The sequence below is a fragment of the Tupaia chinensis genome, unplaced genomic scaffold, assembly GCF_000334495.1.
Source record: "Tupaia chinensis unplaced genomic scaffold, TupChi_1.0 Scaffold000063_1, whole genome shotgun sequence".
Lineage (NCBI taxonomy): Eukaryota > Metazoa > Chordata > Mammalia > Scandentia > Tupaiidae > Tupaia > Tupaia belangeri.
The window spans coordinates 3,183,610-3,203,515 of NW_006159521.1; the positions used below are offsets into that span (position 1 = coordinate 3,183,610).

The following is a 19,906-nucleotide window of genomic DNA, read 5'->3' on the forward strand; positions in this document are numbered from 1 at the left end:
GGCATTCCCGCATCCCAGACTGATACTAATCTGTCAACCACCACCTAGACAGAGGCTGTCCCACAATGCTGGGAAAGGAGGATTCTATATACGTTTATCAGACTCATTAAAACATGACCAAGTTTTCATTTTCACAACGAATGCAGTGTGACTCGTGGCTAAATTTCATGTGCACATAAATGAGACTTTTTATTTGAGATTCCTAATGAAATAGTCCCTGCTTTTCTGCTTAACCTCAGACTTCTCTTAGCTTAAAGCTGCTAGCTGTCACAGCATTTTCTGGAAAGAAATGACACAAAAGTACATCTCCTTCCTGCTTCGAAGGAAGGATATAGTTTTGGAAGCAGAGAAGCCCTCATTACCCCCAATATTTTCCAAATGTCAGTGCTTCAAAGCAATTCTGAGTAGTGTCTGGTTAATAGTTGCAGGTCTGCAGAGACACGAGGAATAGGTGGGAGAAGAAGAGCATTTTCATAATGCTAAATATGTACTACCTAAAGACAAATTTATGACATTCCTATACTTTGAGTAGTACAATCTTTCTTTCCTGAAATGAAGTTAGTAGACTATAGTTATTTTGTGAAAATACATTTTTTAATTAAGAATTTAAAGACAAAATGGAATAAATAGTATATAAATTTGGGGTCATTAGAAAAGTCATGATGCATTTTTGCACAGAAAAATACATCATGACTTTTCTGACCACCCAATATACAATGAATCCCCCCAAACTCTCAAGCCCTATCCAGATTTGACAATCACTAACTGTTTATATACTGTCAAAAATATACTAGAAATTGGTCCTGATTTTTGTTTCCTATTTCACAAAATCTCAAAGTGTGTGAATGATGAAGCTAGGCCAAGCTCCACATTTTACAGAAGACGAGGAGACCAACAGATGAACTAGCCTGTCCCAGATGCGCAGCTAACCAGGAACACACTGGTCCAGCTGGGTATGTCATGACACAGCTCCTGATGGCAGGAGCACAGTCATTCTGTGCCTTCTGAGTCTTCAATCTAGGTATCCCCACCTCCAAAAGACACCCCCCTTCCGCCCGCTGCGTCTCTGCCCAGGGTAGTTCATACACACTACCTGGGATCATGCAGTCCCACCCAGGAAAAACCAATAATGTATAAGCAAAATATATCTGACTTCATGCTGGAGCAATTGTTTCCCAGCCCTGGAGGGCTCCGGAAACCACCACAGCTGCAGTTCAGACTCAGTGAGCACAAACTTCTCTATTAATTCCTTACCCAGACTTACTATCACTATCCCACCCCCCAAAATAAAAAGATTTATCAAGCATACAGGTAGAAATGATGAGAATTCATGTAATAAAGACCAGCAAGGTAAGAAAATAGCTACTCGTCCCCTCTTCTAGGCGCCCACTGTCATCCCCCCAGACTAGCAGGTGGAAAAGTCACGCACAGTGGAAGTAATCAGACCGAACACTACACACCTGCGGATCATGGTGAAAACCAAACGGGATGGTAAGAGAGATGACATTTAAACTCTTCATAAAACTACACCAACACAGGGGGATGGCTGATTGACGAGAATAAAGAACCTTATGAAAGACTCACCTCAATTCTCAGTTTAAGTAAAGAGTTGATTTCCCTGAAATATCCTGAAGCATGTGAGGAGCCTCCAGCAGCAATATCTAGAACAATAGTAAAAATCATCAGAATCACCTAGTGTTACAGAAGTCAGTTTTTAGGGGGGAAAAAATCTCAATCTATACATTTAGTTACTTTCCCCATACTAAGCACAAAAGGAAATAACTCAGGAAACAATGAATTTCCGCCACAACACATGGGCTGGGAATTTTCTTTACCAACAGGGAATTGAGGTCCCCAGATACTTATTTTGAAGACCAAAATAATGTTACTGTTGGCAAAGAGGAAAACACATGTATTTCTTCCTTAGGGTAGGAATGCTTTAATGGCTTTGAATTTAAACAGAAACCAAATACATACATCCCCATTGCTGTCCCCTCCCATCCAGGTCTAAAACAGAAGTCCCAGACATTGCACTACGATTCTTTCCCAAATTGGTTATATAAGATCTTCTCGGCTCACTTTTTTCCTACTTAGTTCCTCTCATAAGTCTGTGACTTGGTCCCTGCTTGCTTCAGCTACTTCCGTGTCACTTCCAGTTCTCTAAGGCATTGGGAACTCATTAAGTGGCACTGTACGCCATTGGAAATACAGTTAGAAGCAGGTAAATACCACGATCAATTGTAGAAATCAACAAAATGGCCAAGCCACAGTCAACAACAAACAGGAGTCTGAGCAAGAACTCACTCATGTGAGTTAACGAAACAGCGTAAGCATCCAGATGCAGAACCTCGGATTCATAGGAGACAGACCCTAGTACACATAAGTAAATCTGGGTAGGGATGAGAGTCTAGCTAATAAATAGTGTTGGTTAGCTATCTAGGGACAGGAAAAATCTGGATCTCTCCCCTTCTACTTATAAAAAATACAAAGCTCGAAATAGAATCAAACGAGTGCTTCGAGAATATGCACATGAGTAGATTTATAATACAGAGATAGGAAAGGCCATTTGAAGCATGACACTAACATCGGCAGCTATAAAGGATTGAGACATTGAGCTGGCCATGTTTTCATAATATCTAAAATGTACAAATGGCAAACATTTTCAAAAAAATGAAAAGTCACCAATACTTCTGTGAAAAGATAAAATAAGAAACAGCTCAAAACATTTACACAGGAAACGTAAAAGATTGCTATTATTTTGCAAAATACCTTAAAAATCAGTAAAGAAATGAATACTTCCCTGAACATGAACAAAGCAAATTTAAAAACTTCCCGTAAGTCTTCAGAAATATAATATCAATGAATATATGAAAAGATAGCGACTATACTAACAATAAAAAATATAACGTTGGAAAACTGGGATCTTATTTTTTACCTGTCAGACTGGAAAAAGATGCCAATAAATAGCCAGTGCTATGGGAGCCTTTATCGTGAGAATATTAACAGGGAAAAATCAGTTTGTAGCTACTGAGGCAATTTGTGGGCATGTGAAATGGCATATTCTCATTTGCTTTTACATTTATTTATTTCCTCAGTGACAGAGGGAGGTGGAGAGAGAAAGAAACAGAAAGGGCAGTAACTCCAGGAGCGTTCTCAATCTCATGACCCATCCCAATTTCATCCGATCTTAAGCACACGCCAGCTTTGCTCAGGGAGGGTCTCATGAAATCCAGGGCCTTTCTCCGGCACGGCCAGTTGCATTACCACCTGGCCCCAGTGCCACATGCTTTGCTCCCGCAGTACCACTTCAAAGAAAGTGGATATTCAAAGAAAATATCTGTGGATATTCAAAGGAAATATCTGTGGATATTCAAAGGAAATATCTGTGGATATTCAAAGGAAATATGTGTAGATATTCAAAGAAAGTATCTGTGAATTATTTTTAAGGTGTATACATGTATCATATATACATACATACACACACACACAAACACACATTGTAGTGTATACAATTATGAAAAAAAAAAGTGGATCCCCTTAAAGGCCCACATATAGGCCTAAATGCATTAAACAGACAATGAAAAAAATATGGGGTTCTCGGGACCAGCAGTTAGTGCAATGGCTACATCGCTGGACTCCCATGTAGTCCACTGCAGTTCGAGTCCCAGACCCGGTGGCTTAAACTCACGCCGGGCACATGTGCATGTGTGCCCAAGGTCCCAAGAGGAGAATGGAGGAGGAGGGACTGCAGCGTGGCCCCATCCCGGGGGGGGTGATTTCTCACTTTCTGTCTCTCTCTGTCTTTCTGGCAAGCACAAGCACCCTATAGCAAAAACCTCTCAAACAAACAAACAAACAAAAAACACAATAATCCAATATGGAGATCTATATTCATTGACGTGAAAAGATACCCATAACATGCTCCTGAGTAAGTAAAACAGGTAAATGATCATTTGTAGCATGATTCCACGTTTGTGTGCTCCTGGATGTCTAGGGAGCTGTCTAGAATGTTTATCAGAATAGTTATGATGCTGGTGATCACAATCTTCCATGACTTTTACTTCTTAAACTGTGTGAATATGTACAATGAGCATGAATTACTGGGTTGTTGGAAAACTCATGACATATTTTTCTCTGTAAAAAATGCACCATGACTTTTCTGATGACCCAATACAGACTACAATGGAGCGATTTGAATTTCTAAATCTTGCACACAAGTGTGAAGTGATACACTATATAAACTGCCCCTTCTCTGTCAACTTTCTTATTTTACTGACATTTATGCCACACATGTACTTGTGGTAAACACTGATCAGGGAGTTATCCTATTTTTAAAGAAAAATAATCCTTTTTCATTTAATTTTATTTATCATCATTATTTTTTTAACTTGACTAGAGAGAGACAGAGACAGAGAGAGAGGGGAAGTGAGAAAGTACGCCCCCAGGTCTGGAAAGAGAGAAAGCAAAGCGCCAGGTCCAGGACTTGTCCTGTAGTGGGCATGTGGGACTCCAGTGCCTAGCCACCACACCACTTCTGGTCTCCAGTTCCTGTTCATTCCTGAAGGCCACTTCATACCTGCCTTTGGGTTACTAAGGTACTCCCGTATCCTTACTATAAATCTTTTATTTATTCATTTTTTTAACCTAAGCAAGCTCAAGTGAATTTGTTTCTTGCGACCAAAAGAATCCCACCTAATACAATGCCTCTTTTTATTTTCCATCATCTCAATCATCCCATTACATCTGAAAACAGAATAATAAATCCTGTAATCACATGAACGAAGATTTATTGCACACAATTTCAATGAATGTTTATGACCTACAGCTAAAATAACTGAAGCAAGAAGCTCAAAGCTAGTATACAAAGGCAAAAAGCTACTTCAGGAGAAAGGTAGATTTGTTTCTGACTAATAAGGGAATTGATGAAGAGTGTATTTTAATAAGAATCAAAACAAAGGAGACATAATTGTACAGATCGGCCATTTCCACAGCTAAAATATTCTCCATTGTAATATGCTTAACCACTTTACAGATTTATTTTTATTAGGTTATATTTATATATGAAAAGATTTTTTTTCTATTGAGATTATAAAATATAGAAATATATTCCCATAATGGGCCCATTGTGTTTACTATATCTCTAGCAAACAAATTTATTATTCTCATTGTCTTTTTTTTTAGAGAGAGACAAGACGCAGGGTACGTGTGCCTGCCAGAGAGACAGAGAGACGGAAAGCAAGAAATCTCCCCCAAGGGGGGATGACCAGGCTGCAATCCCTTCTCCTCCATTCCACTCTCAGGATTTGGGGCATGCACACACGCCTGATGTGAGTGTCAAGCCGCCAGGTCCAGGACTCGAACCGCAGTCAACTACATGGGAGTCTAGTGATGTAACCCTTACGCCATATGCTCGTCCCTCTCATTCAAAAGTTCCATGTACTCCATGGTTCCTCCTAATATCGTAATTACAAACCTGGTTAAACAGCTGCAATCCCATGTAGATGCACAAATCCCAACAGGCGTATTGGGTTAAAAGTATAAATCCAATGAATCCCCTTCAACTCCTGGTGGCTCCCTCTCCCCTGGAAAACTTCCCTACAAGGTAGACAAGGGCAAGAGCCTCTAACCAATTTCAAAGATGAGCAATCATAAGGTTCAACTTATTGTAGATTACTCCTGAGTCTGGGCACTACCAAGGCACCATAGGGCACTACCAAGATACCAGAGGCCACCAAATATCAATACTTGCCTGGCTGTTCTGACCCCTCCTCAGTGCTAAGCAAATCCACATCTGAGACTAAGATGTGCTAGAATTTGGGAGACAGAACACGCATCAGGGAAGGCAATAGCACAGTGGTTAGGAGTACAGTGTTTGATCCCAGTGTGATCCATTATTAGCCATGTGGCCTTGGTGTGCTTTACTCTCCATGCACATCAGTTTCCTCCTCCATAATATCACCACCCAAAAGGACTGCTGTGAGGATTGACGGAGTTAACACTCCTAACAAAACCTGCAATGCTCGAGAGCCACTGTGCTTGCCCAAGCTCCAGCTCAGTGGGGAGACTGATGAACACAGCTCATGGTGGATACTCATTGATGGATCACACTTTATCATGACAAGATCCCTGGAGAACAGCCTATGTCACTATGCAGACACATTTACCTACTTAAAATGCTTATCTGTGAGGCCACCAGGTGGCATGGTTGTTAAGGTGCTGGACACTCCCATACGGATGACCATGGTTCAAGTCTCAGACCTGGTAGCTTGCTTTCTCACTTTCCCTCTCTCTCTGGTCAAATTAAAATAAATGAATGAGTGAATAAATGAATACAAATTTAAAAATGCATATTTGTAAACACAGATAATATTTCCAAGTAAACAGAAACTTATTTTAAAGATACTAGGCACTTGTGATTCAAAAGAACCTTGCTGGGGCCAGCAGGTAGTGTGGTAGTTAAGGTGGCTGGATTTCCACATGGCTGACCGCAGTTTGAGCCCCAGACCTGGCAGCTTGCTTTTGCACTTTCCTTTTGTCTCTAATCAACTTCAAAAAAATAAAATAATGACAATGAATAAAATTAAATAAAATAATCCTAAGAAAGAAAAAATTTTTTAAAAGAAAAGAACCTTGCCTTAAAACAGCCTTCTCTTGATAGCATTCGATAACTCATTTAGCAGCTCCCACAATGCACTTTTTCTGGAGTACCTGAGAAGCACAGGGAGGTGAGACCAAAAGTCAGCAAAAGCTACTGCCTAAAGTGCCTGTCACCACAGTAAGACATCATGACAGGTTTTAGTTTCTTCTGTATCCCAGACCACTTATTACTTACTCAGGGAACCTTTGAATTAAAGGCACCTCTTGGAGTCTAAGGTTGCTCCTCATTAAAGCACAAAAGGTAATGCTTAGCTGGGATCAGCAGTTAGCATAATGGCTATGTTGCTGAACTCCCATGTAGTCAAACACAGTTCAAGTCCCAGACCTGGGTGCTTGAACTCACACCAGGTGCGTGTGCATGTGTGCCCAAGATCCCAAGAGGAGAATGGAGAAGGGATTGTGGCATGGCCATTCCCCCTCGGGGGGGGGGGGTGATTTCTCGCTTTCTATCTCTCTGTCTGTCTCTGTCTTTCTGGCGAGCGCACGCACCCTATAGCAAAAACCTCTCCCTCCCCCACCACCCCAAAAAAGGTAATGCGTAGCTATTTTGGATGTTGTGAGGTAAAATGAGAGTACAGATAAAATTCTTAGCATGATGTCTAGAACCCAGTGTATGTTTGATAAAGGGTACACCTAATTTTACCATTTTGAATGCATCAGAGAATCAAGACATGAGACCAGCAAGTGGTGTGGGGGTCAAGGCGCTGACACTCCCATATGGCCGACCACAGTCTGAGTCCTGGACCTGGTGGCTTGCTTTCTCACTTTCTCAATCAATCAATCAATCTCTCTCCCTCTCTCTCTCTCTCTCTCTCTCGCTCACTCGCTTGATCTCGTCAAATTAAAATGAATAAATGAATAAATAAAATTAAATAATTTTAAAAAAAGAATTTTAACAAAGAAAGAAAGAAAGAAAGAAAGAAAGAAAGAAAGAAAGAAAGAAAGAAAGAAAGAACTAAGATAAACATCAAGTAATTTGTTTGAGCCCATGCCAGGTAATTTCTTACCATGAGCATTTTATGGATTCTCATTTTCACATTCTGCTTGGCAAGATCCCCACAGGGATGGAGGTCCAAATTGAAGGGATTTGAGGAGCCCTCAAAATGCATGTGGCTGACTCCTCACTATGTGCCACAGATACCAAATGACCAAGAACGCATTTCTCTTAAGATTTCATTACAAGGCAGGAACAGAGTGACAGTGCACTATGCTTCACCCTAACACCATCTGCACAAGCATAAAACTAAGCAAATGAGTCCATATGGGCAGCACTAAGTGCTCATGCTATCCAAAGTTAACAAAAGCACTTTCACAATATAAGAACAAGCAAAGCAGAGACAATCCCCTAGATTTAGTTGAGGATAAACACGGTATACTCTTGGTTTAATGTTATCACTAATGTTTGACACATTTATTACTAATTACTCAAAATCATAAAAGCTAAGAGGCAAAGAAATAAACCAAATAGTTTCTTCAGTAGCCCTACAAGGAGATGGGAAGAGGCACAGAGAGGAAAGAGGAAAAATTTGAAAATGAAAACTCTACCAACTTCCTCCAATTTCTACTAATGCTCAAGCATTTATCTCCTAATGCTCAAGATTTTTTCTTTTGTTTTTTTTTTTTTTTTTTTTTTTTTGTAAATTGCTCAAAGTGGGACCAGCAGTTAGCATAATGGCTATGTCGCTGGACTCCCACATAGTCGACCGTGGTTCGCGTCCCAGACCCTGTGGCTTAAAACTCACACCGGGCCTGTGTGCTTGCGTGCCCAAGATCCCAAGAGGAGAATGGAGAAGGGACTGTGGCGTGGCCATTCCCCTGGAAGGTGATTTCTCTCCTTCTCTGTCTCTCTCTGGCAAGCACACATGCCATGTGGAAGAAATGTTCTAAAAAGAAAAAAATATTTGGGACCAGCAGTTAGCATAATGGCTATGTAGCTGGACTCCCACGTAGTCGACCGCGGTTCGCATCTCGGACCTGGTGGCTTAAAACTCACGCCGGGCGCGTGTGCATGTGTGCCCAAGATCCCAAGAGGAGACTGGAGGAGAAGGGACTGTGGCATGGCCATCCCCCCTGGGGGGTGATTTCTCGCTTTCTGTCTCTCTGTCTCTCTCTTTCTGTCTGGCGAGCGCGTGCGCCCTATAGCAAAAACCTCTCCAAAAAAAAAAAAAAAAAAAAGAAAGAAAAAAAAATTTTATTTTCCAAAGGAACTTTTTTCAACATGCACTCGCCAGAAAGAGGCAGAAAGCGAGAAATCACCCCTCAAGGGAGATGGCCACACCACAATCCTTTCTCCTCCATTCTCCTCTAGGGATCTTGGGCATGCACACACATGCGTCCAGCGTGAGTTTAAGCCGCAGGGTCTGGGACTCGAACCGTGGTCGACTACATGAGAGACCAGCGACATAGCCACTATGCCAACTGCTGGTCCCCTAAAAAGAAAATTTAATTTGAAAAGATTTATAATAAAAATCATTTAGTAATATGTGCTAAGTAGAAAGTAAACTTCATGAGAACAAGGAGTACTTACTATGTCTTCAGCCCTTGAACAGAGTAGGGTACAAAGATGCTCTGTGAATGTATGACCATAAGTAGGTAAGAATGACTAAACAAACTATTCTTAGGGGAATCATTAACTTACAATTTATGGAGACCAGCAGTTGGCATAATGGCTATGTCGCTGGGCTCCCATGTAGTCAACTGGGTTCGAGTATCGGACCCAGTGGCTTAAACTCATGCCAGGTGCATGTGCGTGCGTGCCCAAGATCCCAAGAGGAGAATGGAGGAGAAGGGATTGTGGTGTGGCCATCCCCCCTGGGGGTGATTTCTCGCTTTCTGTCTCTAATGTCTCTCTCTGTCTTTCTGGAGAGCGCACGTGCCCTATAGCAACAAAAACAAACAAAAAACTTACATTTATGAACTGGCCAAAACATTCTATAGTTTTATATTTTAAACTGACTTTGAAATGCTCATTCTAAAATAATTCATCATTTTTTTTCCCTTAAAGTTTTGTTTTTCCCTTTTTATTCCCAGCACAATGACCCATCCTTCACAAGTCCCACAACAAAAGGGGAGAGGGGTGCCTGTAGAGAGGATATTTTTCCTTATGACTCTTGAGTTAGAAGAAACTTTTTTGTCTGCAGACCAACTACCATATTTAGTACATCATTGCAGCCAATTGTTTTCAATAAAAGCCTAATTAATTAACATTTAAATGATTCGGAATTTCAATTAATCAGAGCTATACAGAGGATCTCCTTTGGGAGAAGAAGAAATACATTTATCTTTGAGAAGGAGGCAATGCTACAAAAATAAGCTCCGAGAACTCACTGACTTGGTTAAAAAAAAAAAAAAGGCAACTGAGCACAGAATAGATATCAAGAAACATCTACTGCTATTCATTTACATTTAATATTACGAACATGTTTAAAATAACCCAGAAATGCTGCAACACATTCAAATAAATACTTAAATACTTTTGCTACACTGAATTCACTGTGACAAAACCTGACAATTAATTTTAGAAAAACGTGAAACAATTCTGTTTTAAAGGGAGGCAAGAGCAAGGCACCAATGTCTAATTCCTCCTTGGTCATTCAGAACATTAAATTAATTAAACTCTGATTCCCAATTCCTTATGCAAAGAGTTAGTGGCCAGGGTGCTCCTATCTGGCAATTCCCAGCTTTTACTTGGGTTCATTCTGTTTGATAGCTGCAGTCTTGTCTAGTGAAAGCTGCTGGCCTCCACCCCTCCTCATCACTAGGTTTCAGTCATTTGGGTTGGGTCCTCAGGGCCTGCAAAATCAAGGCCACTTTCCAGGCCACAAGGACCCCTAATGCTCAGAGCCTCACTTGCCCTGGACAGCTGTGCTCCAGCACCACTGAGTCTATGCTACTGGTGCCGTACACTCTGCGTTGTTTTCCCCAAGGGGCCTTCTACGGTCACTCTTCATGCATAAAATGGCCTTTCCATAACAGCATTCACCTGGCTGTCCACCAATTTCCACTTGCTCTAGGGAGAGACTTCCTTGACCTTCATGTCTGCATTTATAGTATTTTGGGATAATCTATTTAAGCCTCTGCATTTCCCATTACTCTGTGAGCTTCAAGAGGGCAAGAATTGTGGCTTCTCTCATATTTCTTCCTTTAGCTTGTAGCACAATTCCTGACACACAGGAAGTGCTCAATAAACATCTAAAGAATATATCTTTTATGATTAATAACTTCAAGATAACAGCACTATAGCCCACAGGTTAAGGGAGCCAATCCTGCATGGTCAACTGCAGTTTAAATCCTGGCCCAGCAGTTTGAAAAACACATGTGTGTGTGTACATGTCCAAAATCCTGACAGAATAGAGAAATGGAGGAGAAGGGACTGCAGTGTGATCACACCCCACTGGGGAGTGCTTTTCCCTCGCCCTCTCTTTCTGGTGAATACAAACATCCTCTGACAATCAAAACAAACAAACAAAAATCAACAGAATTAAAAAAAAAAAAAACACTCAAGAGTTAGAAGGAGCAATAGGGAAACAGGGGTTGTCCAACCTGAGCTGATCACCAAAGCCTCCCACCCATTCTGGAGTGCGGGAGGAGGGTTTTTCAAGCCTTCAACAACTACTACTCAGTTCCCACAGTCGGAGAGTTAGAAGCAAAAAGAGGAGGGGCCAGCAGGTGGCGTGGTGGCTAACTAGACTCCCACATGGTCAACTGCAGTTCGAAAGTCAGACCTGACAGCATGCTTTTTCATTCTCGCTCTCTATCTTTCTCCTTCTCACTCACCAAATTAAGAAAATAATAGCAAAGAATAAAATTAAATAATTTTAGAAAAGAAAAAAAAGGCATGGGGCCAGCGAGTGGGATAGTGGTTAAGGTGCTGGATTCCCACATGGCCAACCACGGTTCAAGTCCCCAGACCCGGCAGCTCGAAACTCATGCTAGGTGCTAGTGCATACATGCCCAAAATCCCTAGAGAAGAATGGAGTAGAAGGGATTGCAGCATGGCCACTTTCCTGGTGGGTGACTTCTCATTTTCTGTTTCTCTGGCAAGTATATAGACTCTATAGCAAAAAATCCCTAAGAGAAAGAAAAAAAGAAGAGAAGAGAAGAGAAGAAGAGAAGCAGAAAGGGGACAGAAACTTCTCTCTAAAAATTGGAACCCCAAACTCCCACTGTGGACACCACACTTCCACCCACAGTAGATGAAGGAAGCTGACAGAGCTAACTCGCACCACAGGGAAGCACAGAAGCACATGGTTACTGACACGGACTCCAAAGAAGTTGCAAGAAGTGCACGTATCACCAGATGACCAGAAATCAAAGCAGCGTCTAAGCAAATATGAGCAAACCAGGAAATACCTCCCCCAACAGGAATACGATAATTACTCAACAATGGATAAAACACAAGAAATCACAGAAATGTTAGGGAAAAAATTCAGAATGGTCATCATAACAAAATCCAATGAGATGCTAGAGAAAACAGACAGCCAATTCCAAGTGATGAGAAAATCTTTCCACTACCTGAAGGAGAAATTCCATAAAGAGACAGACACCCTGAAAAAGACTCAAACAGAACTTTGGCAATAAATAATATAATTCAGGAAATCAAAACTTCCTTGGAAGTATTAACAGCAGATTAGACCACTCAGGAAAAATAAAACAAAACAAAACAAAAACTCTGATCTTTAAGATAAAACATCCAATTTAGCCAAACCAATGGAAAAGAATGGAAAAATAAACTATTAAAAATGAGGACACCTTATGGGAAGTCCTAGACACCATGAAATGACAGAATAGCTGCATAATGGGTAGTCCAAAAGGGGAAGAAATGGGTAAAGATATAGAAAATCTCTTTCATGATATATTAACTGAAAACTTCCCAAATGTAGACAGGCATGTGGACATCCAAATTCAGGAAATACAAAGAACAATTAGAACACAAGAAGATCCTCTCCAAGGCATACCATAATCAAACTGGTAAAAATCAAAGACAAAGATGATATTCTAAAAATAGCAAGAGAGAAACTCCAAGTTACTTGTAAAAGTTACATTAGACTAACATCGGACCTCTCAACTGAAATTATGCAGGCAAGGAACTATGGGAAGATATATTTAAAACAGGGAAAAAATAATTTAGCCAAGAACATTATACTTGGCAAGATCATCTTTCAAATGGGAAGAAGAGATAAAGTCATTCCCAAATAAACAAAAACTGAAAGATTCAAGAAAACTGGACCAGCTCTTCTAGAAATACTTAAGGGATCACTACACCAGAAAAACTACAGGAACATAAATAGAAATAAGAGAACACAACGGCTAGGGAAAAAAAGAGAGAGAGAGAGAGAGAAAGTAATAAAATGACAGGGATGAAGCCACACATACTGAAATAACATTGAGTGTTAATGGATTAGATTCCCCAACTAAAAGGCAGATTGGCTCAATGGTTAAAAACAAGAATAAAAAACAAAGAACCTTCCATATGTTACTTACAAGAAACATGCCTCATTAAAAAAGACACATAGAGACAATGTTACTTACGAGAAACATGCATCATTAAAAGAGACACATAGAGACTGAAAGTAAAGGGTTAGAAGCAGAAATCAAATCAGCCAATCACAATACTATCAGACAAAATTTTTAAGGTAAAAATTTTGAGACAAAGAAAGACACTATACAGTTCTAAAAGGATTAATTCACCAAGAAGATAGAATAATTATGTTTATGCATCTAACACTGAGGCACCCAAATATGTAAAAGAAAGGCTACTAGATTGAAAGGGAGATATAGACTGCAACGCACTAATTGCTGGGAATTTCAATACCCCACTGTTGGGGCAAGTAGATAGCATAGCAGTTACATTGCTGGACTCCCACATGGCCAACTGCAGTTTGAGTCCCAGACCCAGTGGCTTGAAAATCACGTTGGGCATGTGTGTGTGCAGGTGTGCCCAAGATCCTGAGAAGAGAATGAAGGAGAAGAGATTGTGGCATGGCCATTCCCCCGGGGACGTGGGAAAGAGGGGATTTCTCACTGTCCCTCTCACTGTCTCTGTCTCTTTATCTCTCTGGTGGGCCCACATGTCCTAAGGCCCACATGCCCTAAGGCACAAACATCTTTAAAAACAAACAAACAAACACTGTCAACACTGGATAAGTCATCTAGACAAAAATTAAACAGAGACAGGGGATCTAATTGATACCATAAACCAAATAGACTTGACAAACATATATAGAACATTTCACCCAGCAACTACAAAATATACTTCTTTCTCACCTCCACATGGAACAAATAATAAAGATTAGAGCTGAAATAAGCGAAATACTGAATAAAATAACCATACAAAAAAACAATGAAACAAAAAGCCGATTTTGGGGGAGGATAAACAAAATTGACAAATCATTAGCTAGACTAATAAAATGAAAAGAGAAAGGAACCAAATAGATCAAATCAGTTACAAAGCTGGTAGTATTACAACAGATATATTAGAAATACAAAAAATTATGAAAATACTACCAATGACTATATGCTAACAAACTAAGAAACCTAGGTAAGACAGACAAATTTCTGGACATGTACAAGTTACCTAGGCTGGATCAGAAAGAAATAGAAAACTTGACTAGAATAATATTAAGTGACAAGGTTGAATCAGTAGTAAATAGGCTCCCAACAAAGAAGAGCTCAGGTCCTCATGGCTTCACTTCTGAATTCTACAGAACTTTTAAAGAAGAGCTAATGTCAATTCTCCTAAAGATCCAAAAGAAAGGAACCCTTCCAAACTCATTCTATGAAGACTCCATCATCTTAATCCCCAAAGTAGACAAGGACATAATAAAAAACCAAAACTACAAAAAAAACTCCAGAAGACTAGGATGGGCATAGGAGCCCTCAAGAGGCTAGAGTACAGTGGCAGGATCAGCCCAACTAAAAAGAATGGAAAATAACCATTAAAAACAAGGATAACATAAAGGCAGTCCTAGATACCATTAAATGGCTGAATATCCACAAATGGGTATTCCGGAAGGCAAAGATATGGATAAAGGCATAGAACACCTGTGTGTGTGTTTACACATGCACATAGGCACTGAAGACAATGAACTGCCTGATTCTATGATCATTCTTCCTGGTACTTTCAGGTCCCATATAAAGCCAGCCTGTTCCTCTCTCAGTCCCAGGGACTGAATAATTATTCATTCTTCTGTCACAAAGTCAATGTCTTTGAATAAGTTTCTCCCATTTGGCCTGTAGTCATATTTATGCTTTCTTTCCCTTCTCTGAGGCAAAGGGACAATGGAATAAAAAGACACCCTCTATAAGCTATTCCCATCTTTAAACCACAAAGGACATCTGTCAGTATCCTCACTCATTCATTCCCACTTGGGCTCATGGGTGAGCACAAGGCACAGAGAACACCAATGGTGGGGCTGAGACACACACACAGGTACATGCTATATGTCAACTGTGAGCATTTTTCTGGGAAGGTGGGGTAAAAGGTTGCAGTAAAAAGAGAAAGAAGGTACCTGCATTCAATGCATACATGAATACTATTTAGTGCTAAAAAGAAGTGAACTATCAAGCCATGAAAAGACGTGCAGGAAATTAAATGCACATTACTAACTGAAAGAAACTAACCTGAAAAGGCTACACAGAGGATGGTATTATTGAAAAGGCAACACTAAGGAGACAATAAAAAGACCAGTGATTGCCAGGGGCTGGAAGGAGGCTGGGATGCATAGGTAAAGCACAGAGGGTTTCAAAGCAGCAAACTTATTCTGTATGATATTATAAGGGTGAATATATTCCATACACTTATCAAAACATGTAAAATATACCACAAAAACAACCCCTAATGTGTATTATAGATTCTAGGTGTTCATGACAATGTCAATATAGATTCCACTCCGGTGTGGATGCCGTGAAGGTGTAGACTGTATATAGTTCTTCAATCATAAATGCTAAGTATTATAAACCACATTGCAATATAATACAGTGTTGCTACATCCTGATGTCAGAAATACAAAAATACATACGAACTAAAATTTGTAACTAGAGTGAATATATCTCAACTAGAAAAAATATCAAGTATTCATTACACACACACAAAGGAATGAATTGTGCATTGTGTTTTTAAACAGGCTTCCAAGTTGAACCTAAAGGCTAAAAATTTCAGGCTAGTTCCATAACCACAACTAAGGGATCTAGATACCACATGACTGACACCATGATTTAAATCCCTGCCCAAGTGGTCTGAAAAACGTTGGGTGAGTATGCATGCATGCCCCAAATCCAGACAGGACAGACAAATGGAGAAGGGATTGAGGCAGGACCATGATTCACTGAGGGGTGCTTTCTCCCTCTTTGCTTCCTTCTGTCTGTCTCTGGTGAGTGCATGTGCCCTATGGCAAAAAAAAAAAAAAGGCTAAAAATGTCTATATAAGTAAGAAACCCATTATTAAGTATCAACCATGTACAAAGAGTTCTGAGAGACAGAAAAATGAACTGACAGTCCCTGAAGAATTCTTAATCGAGATGGGAAGACAGATGGTACCTAAAATATCAGGGAGTCAAGCGTTAAGCAGCTTAAAGCCTCAGATTACTCGCACTGGCAGTCAGTTTAGTTACATTTGGTCTCAAAGCTCCTTCCTTAACCCTGTGCCAAGGAAGCAGCTAAGGGCCAGCTTTTCCCCTGCCTCTGACCATGGTTAAGGGCAAGTGCAAGGTGTCAGGAGGCCAAGCTCCTGCCCTGCTTCCAACACTGACCCGCTGGCTGAGCCCAGGCAGCTACCTCCCATCTAAACTTCAGGGTCTCCATCTGTCAAAAGGAGGCATACTCCTCTGAGTTCCAGGGAGATTTGCTTTGCTGCAAAGGATTCAAGGATTTGAGCAAGTTGTTGAAGGAACAGGGAAACCACAGCTTAGAGAAAGAAGAGCATTTTTGGAGAGGGGAAGCCATGGAGGAGATGGAGGGGTGGCATTTTCTTCTACCCCATGGGCTGTTCTTGAAGACCTGAACACTGACTGATTGTCAGGAAGAAAAGAGGGCAGCTGGGCAAAGGTCACTTCTGCAGCCTTTGCTGTACATGGGAGATAGGAAGAAGGTTCTCTGTGAATAGCGGGTGCTGAGGAGGAGCAAGTAAGAGACTGCTTGCTTTCCAGAGGAACCTGAACACGTGTGCACCAGTGGCCCCCAAGAGGGCACTGTGTGGGGTGAGGGCCAGCATGGTGGGGTCTTCCCATGAGCTGGCGCCAGGTTCCATTGATGTGTCCAGAGGGCTGCCCTACAAGGCTCCAGCCGAGGGCATCAAGGGCTCGGATCACTCAGAGGAGTGAGGAAGGAAGTGAAAGCCGGGTGCTTGACAGAATAGGATGACACAGGAGCTTCAACAGAGAGGTTTCAGTGAGATCGAAGAGCAGGTGAGAGGGACAGAAAATGTCAAGAAGGGCAGTTTCTGGGGTCAGAGAGGGCTTCTGAAAACAGAATTGCTGGAAGGGAAGGCGTTCCTAGAATCAAGGGTTGATGCAGGGCCTGGTGGTAAATGAGTTCACCTGTAGGGACATTGTAGCTACAAGCTATGAGGAGAGAGACTGGGGAGGTGGGAGGCCGAGAGCAGGGGGCCAGCTCCTTGGGGAAGAGAGGTACTAGCCAGGCCAGGCCAGCTCCAAGGTGGGGCCAAGTCACTGGTCCAAGACAGGAAAGGCCAAGGCAGGAGGAGGTGAGGGACCAGTAGAGAGGTAAGATTCTAAAATGGCATCCCAAGGCCTGTGAGAGTTGGGAAGGGGACTCCATAGGAGGCCTACAGGGCAACAGTGACAGAGGAGGCAGGGCCCATGACAGTCTCTGCAATACACGTACTGGGAAACAGCCTTCTGGACACTGCTCGTCATTGCTTAAGTCCTTAAAGCGTTAGGTACTACATTTTTCATACACGTGGGGTCTTTAGAAAGTTCACAGGAAATGCATATTATGAAAAACTATGCATGGATTTCACCATGTTTTTGCACCAAAATAAGCTCATGCCTTAATTCCATTTTTCCATGGATCCTCTGAAGTGGCCACCTACCCCCAGGATTCTGGGTGGTTCCACAAATACTAGTATAAAAAGTCTGGCAGAGAGTAGGTTAAAAAGGATTTGTCTAAGAGGAAAAAAGGTTGATGGCAGCCCATCCCAGGTTAACACATGTGGAGGAGCTGCCAGTGACACAAGGTGCCTGCCAGCTAAGCATTGTCTTTGAGAAGCTGTGCCCTCTGTTGGGCCAAGGATCTTGGTAGAGGATAGAAGGTAGAAAATAGAAGAAAGGCCCCTGCCAGGTGCCAGGCACCAGGCTCAGCACCTCCACAGCTCAGCATATCAGCTGCAGAGGATGAAAGACGAGTTCTGGTGTCTGTCCCACCTGGAGCATTCCGATTCACTGAAGAGGTACATGGGGTGGGCTATGAGAGACCTAAGGCACGCATCCACCAAATGCAATAAATATTTAATGTTAAGGATTCGTAGGTATAATGGTGGCTCATTTATTTTTAGGAAGTATGAATAATTATATTTAAGAGTCATTCTAGGGAACCAGCAGTTAGCATAATGGCTATGTCGCTGGACTCCCACGTAGTCGACCGCGGTTCACGTCCCGGACCCGGTGGCTTAAAACTCACACCGGGTGCGTGTGCGTGCGCGTGCGTGCCCAAGATCCCGAGAGGAGAATGGAGGAGAAGGGATTGCGGCGTGACCATCCCCCCTGGGGGGTGATTTCTCGCTTTCTGTCTCTATGTCTCTCTCTGTCTGTCTGGCGAGCGCACGCGCCCTACAGTGAAAATCTCTCCAAAAAAAAAAAAAGAGTCATTCTAGAGTTTCACACTGAAATGTATATAGATAAATTGATGCAATGTTGACTTTGTTCAAAATAATGAAGCTATTGGAAAAGGACGATCCTAGACAAAACAAGATGAATGTACTGATAATCACTGAAGCTGGGGAGTACATGGGGGTTCATTATACTGTCCTATCTACTTCAGCAAATGTCTGAAATCTCTTACGAAAAGTGGGGAATTCCGTTCAAAGGCATCTCTGAGCCCGCCGAGTAGGTACCATCAGCAAAGCTCACCCTCCCGAATTGAAAAAATTTATGGACAAGAAGTTATCATTGAAATTAAATGGTGGCAAACATGTCCAAGGGATATTGCGGGGATTCGATCCATTTATGGATCTTGTGATAGATGAATGTGTGGAGATGGTAACTAGTGGGCAACAGAACAATGCTGGAACGGTGGTAACACAAGGAAATAGTATCCTCATGTTAGAAGCCTTGGAACGAGTATAAATAATGGCTGTTCAGCAGAAAAACTCATGTCCCCTTGTCAATGGGCCTGTTTTACTTTGATGTAAAAGTCAGGTCATGTACATTTTCATAATAAACTTTTTGTTAAGCTAAAAAAATTTCTAAAAAAAAAAAAAACAGACAAACAAGAAGCAACGCATAAAAGAGCTTTGCTTTTAACCTAATTGTGTTAGTATGACATTAAAGCAACAGACTCAAATTCTTAACATTTGTTCTTAAAAATTATAAAGATGCTTCAGGCTTTCGAGGCAGAGCAACAGTTCTGCAGGCACAGAGTCCTCAAGTATCTACAAAAGCAAGACGGCTGGCTGCAGGAAAGCGCAGTCACGCCTGAGAAGGCTCAGGAACTGTATCTGCCCAAACAGCGTGTCACCTTGACACGAAAGTTCGGCACCTTCCCCCCAATGACACGAAGTAAGTTTGACTGATTCACAGGCGTGATGGGCAATAGACTCCTGTCATGCTTTGCTGCCTGGCTGAGGAATAAAGCAACCGACAGGTGCCAAGTGTCAGGCCCATCTCCCAAGCACCCTCAGTGTAACTGCCATCCCCATTTTAAAACCACTGGAGGAATGGCAGTGGTTTCAAGACTGGCCAGGAAAACACCTGACCTGATCATCTCCAGCTGCCCTCGCTACTGCACCATCCACATCATAGCCCTGTTGACCACAGCTGGGCTAGAGGACGACTGTCAAGAAATAAGAGTCGATGGGACCAGCAGTTGGCGTAATGGCTAGGTCGCTGGACTCCCACATGGTCAACTGAGGTTCGACTCCCGGACCCGGTGGTTTAAACTCACACTGGACCTGGTGGCTTGCTTTCTCACATTCTCTTTCTCTCTCTGTCTCTCTCTCCCTGGTCAAATTAAAATAAATGAATGAATAAATAAAAATAAATAATTATTAAAAAAAAAAAGAGTTGAGGTTGA

General features: G+C 41.6%; 1 protein-coding gene and 1 pseudogene across 1 annotated transcript in view; one reads left to right on the top strand and one right to left on the bottom strand.

The window, feature by feature from the left end:
• TLN2 (talin 2) overlaps window positions 1-19,906 on the bottom strand; it is a gene marked incomplete in the record, with an annotated part of 559,462 nt that overhangs the window by 320,930 nt on the left and 218,626 nt on the right. Inside the window, 1 exon segment of the mRNA XM_014593350.2 lies at window positions 1,585-1,661.
• LOC114004951 (small nuclear ribonucleoprotein G pseudogene) lies at window positions 16,867-18,960 on the top strand (annotated as a pseudogene).